We start from the raw sequence: 11273 nt of genomic DNA on the forward strand, positions 1-11273 counted from the left end.
GCAGAATTCCTTCTTCCCAGGGCAGTCTCAGTCTTTGCTCTTAAGGCTTTTGACTGATCAGCTCACCCACATTTGGGAGGATAATCAGCTTTACTGAAAATCTACTGATGTAAATGTTAATTACATTGAGAGAGAGAGAGAGAGAACGTGAGTGAGGAGGTAGAGGGGGTGAGCGCTCTGCGGGGTCCCCGCCCTCTGTGAGACATCTTCACATACAGTACATTTGATGGTTAACCTTATGCCTCAGCTTGACTAGCTATGGAGCCCAGCTGTTTGGCCAAACACCAGTCTAGACTGTATCTGCCTCTCTCTGTCTGTCTCTCTTTCCCTCCTCTCTTCCCCTCTCCATCATATTCATTCTTCATGTTACTATAGACTGTATCTGTCTCTCTCTGTCTCTGTTTTTCTTTCCCTCTGCTGTTCCTCCCCTCTCTTTCTCTCTCCATCAGATCCATTCTTCCTTTTCCTATTTTAGTTTCACTTCCTCGATCAGGGTCAAGTCTTTAATCTCTGAACTTTCTGCCTCATTCTCACTCTCTGACTGCCTTTTCTTATGGCTTCCTTCCCATCCACCCCTCACCACACTCAAATCTTCTTTGCATCTAAAAATACTCTCAGGGCTTCCCTGGTGGCGCAGTGGTTGGGAGTCCGCCTGCCGATGCAGGGGACACGGGTTCGTGCCCTGGTCCGGGAAGATCCCACGTGCCGCGGAGCGGCTGGGCCCGTGAGACATGGCCGCTGAGCCTGCGTGTCTGGAGCCTGTGCTCCGCAACGGGAGAGGCCACAGCGGTGAGGGGCCTGCGTACTGCAAAGAAAATAATAATAATAATAATAATAAAAATACTTTCATAATCTTCACAGCGACAGCCCCTGCTTCTCTCTCTTCAGCCTCAAGCACTCCTCCTCTGTCCTGGAGCTTGGTGGTGGTGTGACAACTCTGGGACTTGGGTGTGGCCTCCTCTTGGGGAGAGTCACCCCTTCCTGAGCTGGTTAACTCCCCAGCCCTGGAGTGAATCCCAATCCCATATCAGACTCTCACCTGCCATTCTGCTCGGTCTGCCGTGGCTGGGTCGCTGAGGGGCTCAAGTGCACACAGGGCAGCCCACTTGGCCAAGGCTGTGGCATCCTTCAGTGTCGGGGGCCGTGCTGGGAGGCTGCCCAGGGTGCTTGCAGATCGTGTGTGGGGAAGGGACCCTGAGCTGCCAAAGAGCAGTAACCAGCAAGCACTCCTTTTAGATTTAAAAGGGATATTCCCTTGAGATTTGGGGGCTCTTAAGCAAATCTCACATTTCAGGAGAACTGGTGCCGAAAGAATAAGGAAAGACATCTTGAATGTGTGTCATGGAAGGAGCTGGACATGACTGGAGAGTCTTTGAGCCCATGAGGACATTTTCAGATGAAAAATTCAGAGAAACTAGCCCAGAGTCACACAGCTTGTTTTGTCAGGGCACAGACTAGAACTAGGTCTCCTGACTTTTTTTTTTTTTTTTCCATAGCCTCAGTCTTTTTCTCAATGAGAAACAGAAGACTGGTATGTCTGGTAGCCTGGGAATAAGTCCCCTGGTAAGTCCCTGCATCTCATTTCCCTTTGAAGAGATATAAAAACTGCAAGTCATCTTTCAACAGACGGACCATGCTGCCTGTTGCCTAAAGCCCGGGGATGCTTTTGAAGGACTCTCTTTTCTAGTCCTGGAAGCACCACTACTCACCAGAATATTATCTTCTTAGCGCCAGATTTTAGGGGGCAAGGAGATCTTTTCATCTTATTAAATAGAAATTATCTCCCACAATTTTTCAGCATAGAATTTATTGGCAATCAGTTAAAAATTAACTTTGAATAAGCTCCATTGTTAGGCTCCTATTTTCCCAGAATTATTTTTTTACCCTTTCTCCCCAGGCATTTATCCACTGAGGATCGTTAGGACCATAATAATTTTCTCTGGAGACTATGTTCTCATTTTCTACCCTTTTCCTCTGCTCTCAGATGACTGTGTACAGCTACCAACACCCACTTGGGCTGCTGAGAATATTCCATCTGTAATCAATGCCGGTGTCTCAATTTCCCCACTAACAAAAATTCCCAGAAAGTCTAAGAAAAATGAAAGAAAACAAACCTCCCAGAGCCTAATTTTTGCTCAAGTTCCTTCAGATATTTTGCTTGATTTCATCTAAATTTGCATAAACAATAGGAAGGCAAGGTTATTTCAGCAAATCTGTAAAATTTCTAGCTCTGCAGTCTTGAATATGTTTCCCCAGAAACCCCAGACTTAATTTCACCGTGAAGGACTACAGAAGATAATAATTTCTTCAGCGTATCCCCCCTCCTTTTTTTTTTTGGTATAAACACTTCATGATTGCTCTACCCACCCCTGTTACTGAAATTATGAGTTCAATGTTCAATGTGTGGAGATTATGTCCTATTCCATAAAGTATCACAATAACACAGATAGGCTACAGCAACAACATTGACAAGTACGTTTGCTGAGCCTCTATGTGGTGGCAGGTTTTTAGGTCTATTATTCACACTCATTTTTATAGCCACGCTGAGAGGTGAAAAGACTGAGACTCTGAAAGGTTTGCACAGTTGCCCAAGCCCATCCATCTAGAAGGAGGGCCCCCGATGGACCCCAGGTTCACCAGATACCTAAATCTCTGTGCTGGGTTCAAGAGTCCACTGTTCTCAGCAGTCATCCCCACATTCACCATGAAGGACCCTGGCTCGATGACGTGTACCTTTCTTTACGGTGTGGGGCACTTATTCCTAAGGTCCACTGAAGCAGAACTCTGTGTAAACATAGTCAGGGAAGGGGAAGCCACATGTGATGAAGGACCTGGATTTTGGACTTGATCTCATCACTTCCCGAAGTGAATTTCTCCTTTGGAGTCTCAGCCTGACCAAGTTCTGTTATCATCACACATTGAGGCAACTCTAGGGAAAGCAAATGGGGTTCTATAGAATGGAGGGACTTGGAAGAAAGGGTCTCCCTGCCCCCTTGAAGAACGAAGAGTCCCAGTTATCTGTCACTGGGTGACAAACCAGCTCCAAACTTAATGGTGTAAAACAACTACATGTTATTATCTCTGATGGTTCTGGGCTCAGCAAGGTGGCTCTCCCTCAGGGAGTCTCACAGGGAAGCTCTGTCACTTACGTGTTTGAGCTGGGACGACACAGACAGCTGGGGGCTGAACAGCAGGACATCTCAGATGACTCTTTGTGGTCTCTCCAGGTTGTTGGCTTTGGGAAACCAGAATTACTACGTGGTGGTTCAGGGCTCCAAAGGTGTGCAGAGAGATAGAGGTAGAGATAGAGATAGATAGATTGATAGATAGTTAGATATAGATGTGATGGATAGATGAATAGATAGATGGACAGACAGACAGATAGATAGATTGATAGATAGATGTGATGGATGGATAGATGGATAGATAGATAGGTAGATAGATAGATAGGTAGATAGATAGATAGATATAGATGTGATAGATGGATGAATAGATAGAGGGACAGACAGACAGATAGATTGATAGATCGATGTGATGGATGGATGGATGGATAGATAGATAGATAGATAGAGATAGATGAGAGACAGATAGATAGATGTGATGGCTGGCTGGCTAGATGGATGGCTGGATGGATGGCTGGCTAGATAGGTAGATAGATAGGTAGATAGGTAGGTAGATAGATAGATAGATGTGATGGATAGATGGATAGATAGACAGACAGACAGATAAATAAATAGATGGCTAGAGACTGAGACAGTGAGAGACAGACACAGAGAGAGAAACATACAAAAGCATTCGAGCATTCTTGGCCTCGAAGCTGTCACTAGGGGACAGGAAATAAGCCCCACTTCTTGCGGGAGATGTGACAAGGTCCTGCACGAGCAGCTGGGGTCAGAAATGCTCTGCTAACGTTTTTGGAAAATGCAATCTGCTGCTCAGAGTAGCTCCTCAGCACGTTCCTTGGCCCCGGGTCTCTATTTTCTACTCCGTGAAGAGACCGAGCTCTAAGAGGCTCCACAGATCATATACTTGGTGGTCTCGTAAGTGAGCCAGTCCACCTGTCACACTCTATAACCTGAGACCTCGGTTCCTGACAAATCCCCTGGAAACCACATCCTTTACAGCGGTTACCACACACCCTTGGGCCCTTCTCAACATGTTTGATCTGATGACAGTGCTTTCTGTGGATATTCCCTGGAAGTCCCCTAGATGAACAGAGCTATGGGTGTGCAAGTTCAAATCAGCTCCTTTAATGGTGGGAGGATACAATCATATTATTCTAGCCCAGCTCTGCCATTTTGCAGATAGGAAGACGGAATTTCATAGAGTGCATGTGCAGAACCATAGCATATTAAGAGAGATGCTTAACAAGCATCTATTTAGAAAGAGGCAATTAAGATGGGGAATAATTTTAAAATCTTGTCCTGTGAGAAGGGGTTAAAGAAATTTTAGCCTGGAAAAATAAGACATACACATATTACCTTTAAATATGTGAATGTGTTTTGGGCTTCCCTGGTGGCGCAGTGGTTGAGAGTCCGCCTGCCGATGCTAGGGGACACGGGTTCGTGTCCCGGTCTGGGAAGATCCCACGTGCCGCGGAGCGGCTGGGCCTGTGAGCCATGGCCGCTGAGCCTGCGCGCCTGGAGCCTGTGCTCTGCAACGGGAGAGGCCACAACAGTGAGAGGCCCGCGTACCACAAAAAACAAAACAAAACAAACAACAACAACAACAACAACAAAAAAATATATATATATATATTTGAATGTGTTTCATATGGGAAAAAAAGGATTACATTTATTTGGAGATTTAAAGGATGATTTAAAAATATGTCTGAAATTTGGTCTATAGATAGAGTCCAGCTTTTGTTTCCAATGATTGTGTGTGTGTTCGTTTTGCCTACAGTATATACTCAAGAGTTTTTACGAAGTGAATTATGTGTTCTTTAACTATAGAAAGGGTAGGGGAAATGTCTCATATTTATCTTTCATCCCTTTCTAGCACCAAGTAATATTCTGGGTGCAGAATAGATACTTAATAAGTATCGCTCAGTTGGTACTTATAATTTGAGTGATTGATACTTAGTGTTCATATCCTGTTGTTGGTTGGAACCTACAGGACAGTACCTAAATGAATAGGATAGTGGCATTAGCATACCCTGATGAGTTTTTCATCCATCCACTGCTCCAAATGAATGACTGCATTTTAGCAGATTAAGAGAAATCATACCCTTGTTGCCTTTAGCACCAGGAAGCTCCTTCTAGAGGCTGTGTTCTGCAGGTGTGATGGATTTTTAAAGGGCACTCTCAGTGCCCACCTCAGGAAAAACGCTCATTGCTCTCCAGGAATGAATGTGTGTAAGGAGGACTTGGTCTTCTCCAAATCAAGCCTTGTTTATTAAACTCCATATGCCACAAGGGGCTTGAGAGACAATGGGAGGGGATGCTGGGGGCACAGGACTGCAAATAAGCAGGACCTTGGTCCTAGAGGCAGGGCTTTGAGAGCAACCTCCTCATGCAACCAACTTCCTGGTGTGGTAACACCTGCATTTTCATTGCAGAGAAAACGCAGCAGCCCTGCATGTGGTTAACTGGATATAATCAGGACACCTTCTTGGTTCAAAACCAAGTGTGAGCCCAGAAACACGATTTTATTTGACCCGTTCTTCAGCCTTATTTCTCCTCAGGCTGCAGGCATTTCTAATGCTGAGAGCCAGCCCTCTGCACAGCACTCATTGTGCTGAATGGCAATGACCTTTCATTCTCCCTTAGCATAGTTTAGCTTGGTTGGCAGACGCAGGCAGCTGTTTACCACTATGCTTGTAGGTGGTGCAGCTGCTACCCCCCTAAGAAACAGAGAAGGGGATAACATTGCCAGGTCCCAGGGCTATCCTTCTAATGCTGCGTAGAGAGGCTGTGGACCTCAGTGGCCAGTTCAGGTCTTTCTCTCTTTAGACCTGGGTTTTATGAAAATACACTTGCCAGTTGTGAAAAAACTAAATAGCTCGGTTGCGCCTCAATCAATTATCACTGAACCTTGGAAGATGAAGGCCTTTACCATTTATGATGCTCGTCATAGCCATTATCACCATTCTTAAACAGTAATACAATGACAACAGTGTTAAGAAAGGGATGATGAGCACTGAAGCCACATTTCAACTGCTTCGTTTTGTTAGAATTAGACCGACTCCCTAAAGGGACAATGGAGGAACAATACGCCCCAGGTGATCCTGTCTATCCTCTGCCCCCAAACAGTCATTTTAGTAAATTAATTTACAAAACGATCATTTGACAAAATTTTAAACAAAGTCGTTAAGATTTAAAAGCATGTCTGAAATTTGGGCTGTAGATAGAATCCTGCTTTTATTTCCGATGACTTTATGTATGTTAGTTTTGCCTACAGTATAGACTCGAAAGTTTTATTTGCTGAATTAGGCACTAAATATTGGACTTTTATCCTTTTATGGTTGACGTCAGGTAGATGTCATGTAAAATTCAGGTTGGGTCTTCTTCATGTGGTGAAAATTGCAGTGATTTAGCTATTATGTTACTTCCGATTTGCCAGCAGTGTTTTACAGGGACACAGTGAAATATGCTCTGTTGGCTGTATGTTAAAACCATCTTTTGTTAATTAAAGGCCTATAATAAAGAAATCACTCATTGTATGGCATATGAGCCCCCTTGATTCAGAACGTTTGGCTTCTGGCTCTGATTATGTCTCGCTATTTCTGTGGCAATTCCCCCAGCCCTCTCTCTTCACCTGTTTGGGGAGAATAAAGATGGAAACTTTACTTCTGCAGAGAAAAGGTAAAAAGGGCAATTTTCATCATTGGAAACAGGGTTATATGGGATGAATAAGGCAAACTGGACAAATGTACATGGCATCAGAACCCTAGGGAGGATTTCCAGGACTTGCAAGTGTTTACTATTCTTTCTTTCTTTTCTTTTTTTTTTTGTTACATCTGTGGAAAATATCAAACTAGAAGCTTTCTCAAAGGCTTTGTGGAATGAGGCAGAGTATAAACAAGTAAATATACTATATGTATAGCAGTGTTGGGGGAAAGTGTCATTTCTCTCTTTAGAGAGGTCCAATTATAACAATTTTGTATTTTATATACTGATCTTTTTTATTCTTTTTTCAAATGAAAATTGATGGCCAAGCATATCCTAGATTATATTTGAACAGCTTTAACCGGGAGCTCAGATTTGTGACCTTTGGGTTTGTATGACCTCTATGTGCCTCAGGCTGTCTTTCTGCAAACTGAGCTGGGGCAGGATCATAGGCTGTGGGAAACGGTTCCTCGTTTGAAGCTTGTCTTGGTGCACTTGCTGATCTCAAAATGAAAAAAAAAATCTATTGCTATTATGAAAAATAAGAACTGGCTATTTTCCCGACTAGGCCGGGGAAAACGTTGGGAATTCGAGTCTCCTATTATACAAGAATCCATAAGAGATCCTGAAAAGCATCCCTCACTCATTTATTAGCCAAATATGTATTTAGCACGATGGAGTATGAGTCTCCGCGCTCAGTGTGCTGAGAGGCCCGATGCTATACAACACTGCTGCCATAACTTGGAGATGCCTGTCAGCCTGATTTATGGAGCCCCCAGATGGGAGGGGCGGGAATATATGGAGGAGCACGCAGCTAGTTACCGGTGGAGTTTGGAGGGAGCACGCAACCCCCAGCATGGCTTAGAACATGGGCAAATGCTGATCTTGGTGCTTTGTATATTCTTGTGAACCCTAAGTTTATCGCCATGCTCCATATTTTTCTAAATTATAACTGAGCCAATATACAGTTCTTTGGTCAATACCCTGTCAACATATTTTATTTCCATAGCAGATTGCTGCACAACTGATACGGTCACTTGTCTCGATGCTGATTACCATTGTAGAATTGATCTGTGGGGATCTATATGGATTCCTAAAATGGCTGAAATTGCTAGTGCAACTGAGACACGGTCCTGGTCGTTTTCAAAAATTCGGTTATAGTTTCAAACCTCTAGATTATATATATATATATACACACACAGTAAAATATATTATATATAAAATATGTTATATATAATAATAATAAATATATTTGAGCTCTTGGTACATTTCTACCAAGAAAAATAAATTTTATAAACAGTAAAATAGGTTAGCTGGGAAAATTAGAAAGTTATTCCACAGATTTCAATCCCAAATTCTACATAGGAAGTAACACTTTCACCAGTAAAAAATAAAATAAAATAAAATAAAAATAAAATAAAATAAAGGAAAGAAATAACAGGAAAAAGAAAAAAGCAAATATGCATGTTTTAAAGAAGATGGTTATTTTTTTCCCAACCTGTTAAAACTGAAATTCATTTTGCACATTTGAACCTAACCTGTGGTTTTCCTATGCCAAAGTGATGACTGGTGTTGTGGTGGCTTGGACATACATGTAGCCAGTTCAGCATCTTTCTCTTGTCCCAATTTTCTTTGGAGTCAGTGAAGCAGTGTCTTTTACTTTAACCTGACCTATTCAAAGACTGCTCTTCACCTTTCCTTCCCTCCCTTTCTTTTTTTGTTTAAGTCAGGAGTTGTTTTTCTTTTGTTTTTCCCCCCCTCTCTCTCACTTCTGGGTTTGGCAGTTTTATTTTTCCCTACTAGCAAAAGGCAAGTCTCTTCAGAGGTTGAAGCTGTTGGTTACTTGGGTGGGTGGAGCTGTTCTTAGGGCTCATCTCTGCCTCTTCTCTCCTTGGATTAACTTGGCTTCTTCGTTTTCATTTTAGCTTTGCTTAGCAAAACTGGCATTTTCACACCACATATGGTTGTTTTCATTGCCTTCTTTCAGTTTTTTTTTTCTTTTTTAATTAGACAAAATATCTTATTCATAGAGGAAATACTGAAAGTAAGTTGATGTTTCTCCCCATCCCTTCCTTTTCTTGTGCTTCTATCTTCTATATGCCTGAAATATTGGAAACAAAATGCAATTCTGGAACTGTGATATGCCTTTCAATACAGCTTAAAAAGGGAAAACCTACTTGATTGTTTCCTGCTGAGACCAGAGCAGGGCTGCAGAAGAGGCATCAGCTCTCAGGAAAATATTTCTCTTGAAAATATTCCGTAACTAGGCAGTACTCAAGCCCCAGCCAGCTAATGCAGCGTAATGGCCAAGAACGTGACTCTGAAACCAGAATGCTGAGTTTGAAGCCTGGCCCTGCTGCTAACCTGAGGCGCGTCACCTAATCTCTCTGAACCTCTGGTTTTTTAAACTGCAAAATGGTGATAATAGTAGCTACTCAATAACATTATTGCAAAGGGTACAGTGAACTAATACAAGGGATGCACTTATGCCTGATACGCACCGCAAGAAATGTTTGCTGTTATTGTTACTCTTAGATAACACATTGTAGCTGTGAAACTAATGGCTTTTGCTGCTTGCTCCTGACTCCAATAGCTTTTCAACTGGTGCCTCTTAATATCATCTCAAATACCATCTCTCATCTTTCCCTTGCTGCTGCTCTCTATTTACATGTCCGTTTTCCCCCTTCCTGTGTGTTAATCCTTTTCTCCCTGCCCTCCCTCTTAATATGCCACCTCTTTCCCTACTTCTATACTCCCAAGAATGACAGTCTAGATTCCCATCTGTGGTTATTTCCCGTTCTCTCCACACATCGTGTTCTGCCTGTCGGACCAGCCTTTCTTCCAGCACCTGATTCTGTCTCTGCTTCCCCAGTGGCTGCCCCACCCCAGGTATTGTGTTCAATTCTGGGTATTGGCTGCTTCCGGTGCTGGTAATTGCCATCCTTCATGGAGAGAACCTATTAGTTCAAACACAAAAGCTCCTTTTTGATTAGTCTTTAGAGCCACACCATCACAGAACGATAATCTCTTCAAGTCGGGTTTCTATGTATATCAGTTGCCCTCGTGCATTTTCCTTTTCTGCCCGTAGTTCATCTTGGACTCACATATATGCATTCATACTTTCCATGGGGGGACATATTCCTTGAATTAATAGAACAAATGGTGTTAAGTTAGAAATGAAATATGCCTAAATTTTCATTGTGTAAAGGTATGTTATTGATTCACATCAGTAAAATGATACAGACACATTTTATAAACATGAATCATGTAAGAGACAAAACCAAGGAACATTGGAGGACTGTCAAGGGCATATAACAGGAGAACTGTCACTTTTACAGATCAGATTACTTGGGTAACAGAGCTATCAAAGTGGTTTTCACTATCCAAATCATGGGAACCTAAGATTATGCGGCCAACAAGTGTTCCTTACCTGACACAGAGCTTTATAAAAAGACTTAATAGGTTTTACCAGGTCTTTAAAAGTTCTCAGGGACTTTTTGAGTCTCAGATATGCAATGTGAATTTCTCTCTTTCTAATTGCCTGTCTCAGATGGCTTTCTTCCTGCAAAGCATCAGCTACACATAGATGTGATCACATCCGGATACCACAAAGAATATCACAACCTGCTCCGAGGTTGTAGAGAAACTCAATGATTTTTCCAGGTGAGTAAGTGAACGCTTTAGGGGACGTTCCCTGGGTATATTCTAAGTAGGTCTTGGTTATCAAGTTGGCGGTTTTATTTTTGGGGAATTTTTGATGTCTGACACAGAAAGTATAAGGATTTGTTCCTATAAAGATAATGGTCTTCAAATCTAGTAAGTAATGGAAAAAACATAGTCAATGAAGAAAAATAATCCAACTTCTATTGAGATAAGCTAGATAGTCTGAAGTTAATTCATTTCCTTGTCAGGATCTCATTTTGACAAAAAATGACGAATATAGAAAAAGCATAACGAAGAAAGCAAAAAACCACATATCATTTCTTCACCCAGAGATAATATTAGTTAATTTGGTTTATTACCTTTTTTTTTTTTTTTTTGTGGTACACGGCCCTTTCACTGTTGTGGTCTCTCCCGCTACGGAGCACAGGCTCCGAGCGCGTAGGCTCAGTGGCCATGGCTCACGGGCCCAGCCGCTCCACGGCATGTGGGATCTTCCCGGACCGGGGCACGAACCCGTGTCCCCTGCATCGGCAGGCGGACTCTCAACCACTGCGCCATCAGGGAAGCCCCCTTCTCAGCTTTTGAACAACCAAAGACATCTTTGGGAAGATCTGACCCTCCTACCCCCGTGCAGTCTTAAAGGGCCACAGAGGACCAGATTTTCCTCAAGATTTTCATTATGGCTCTATCAAATAGTATCTCATAGTCTTCTGCAGAACATAAACTGCAACGACACTAACCAGGAAGGTTGTTATGATAAGAACCAGTATCTATTGACTGCTT

General features: G+C 42.6%; 1 pseudogene across 1 annotated transcript in view; it reads right to left on the reverse strand.

Annotated features, from left to right (window-relative positions):
• Nucleotides 1–9768, reverse strand: part of LOC309819338 (ribose-5-phosphate isomerase-like) — a 33391-nt pseudogene extending 23623 nt beyond the window's left edge. Inside the window, exons 1-3 of the transcript in view lie at nucleotides 9573–9768; nucleotides 6055–6187; nucleotides 1040–1199 (exon numbers count right to left, since the gene is read on the reverse strand). The product of the transcript in view is annotated as a ribose-5-phosphate isomerase-like (transcript). The remainder of the gene's footprint in view (nucleotides 1–1039; nucleotides 1200–6054; nucleotides 6188–9572) is intronic.
• Nucleotides 9769–11273: the final 1505 nt, after the last annotated feature.

Source organism: Grampus griseus (genome assembly GCF_964374135.1).
Source record: "Grampus griseus genome assembly, chromosome: 2".
In the NCBI taxonomy this organism is placed as follows: Eukaryota; Metazoa; Chordata; class Mammalia; order Artiodactyla; family Delphinidae; genus Grampus; species Grampus griseus.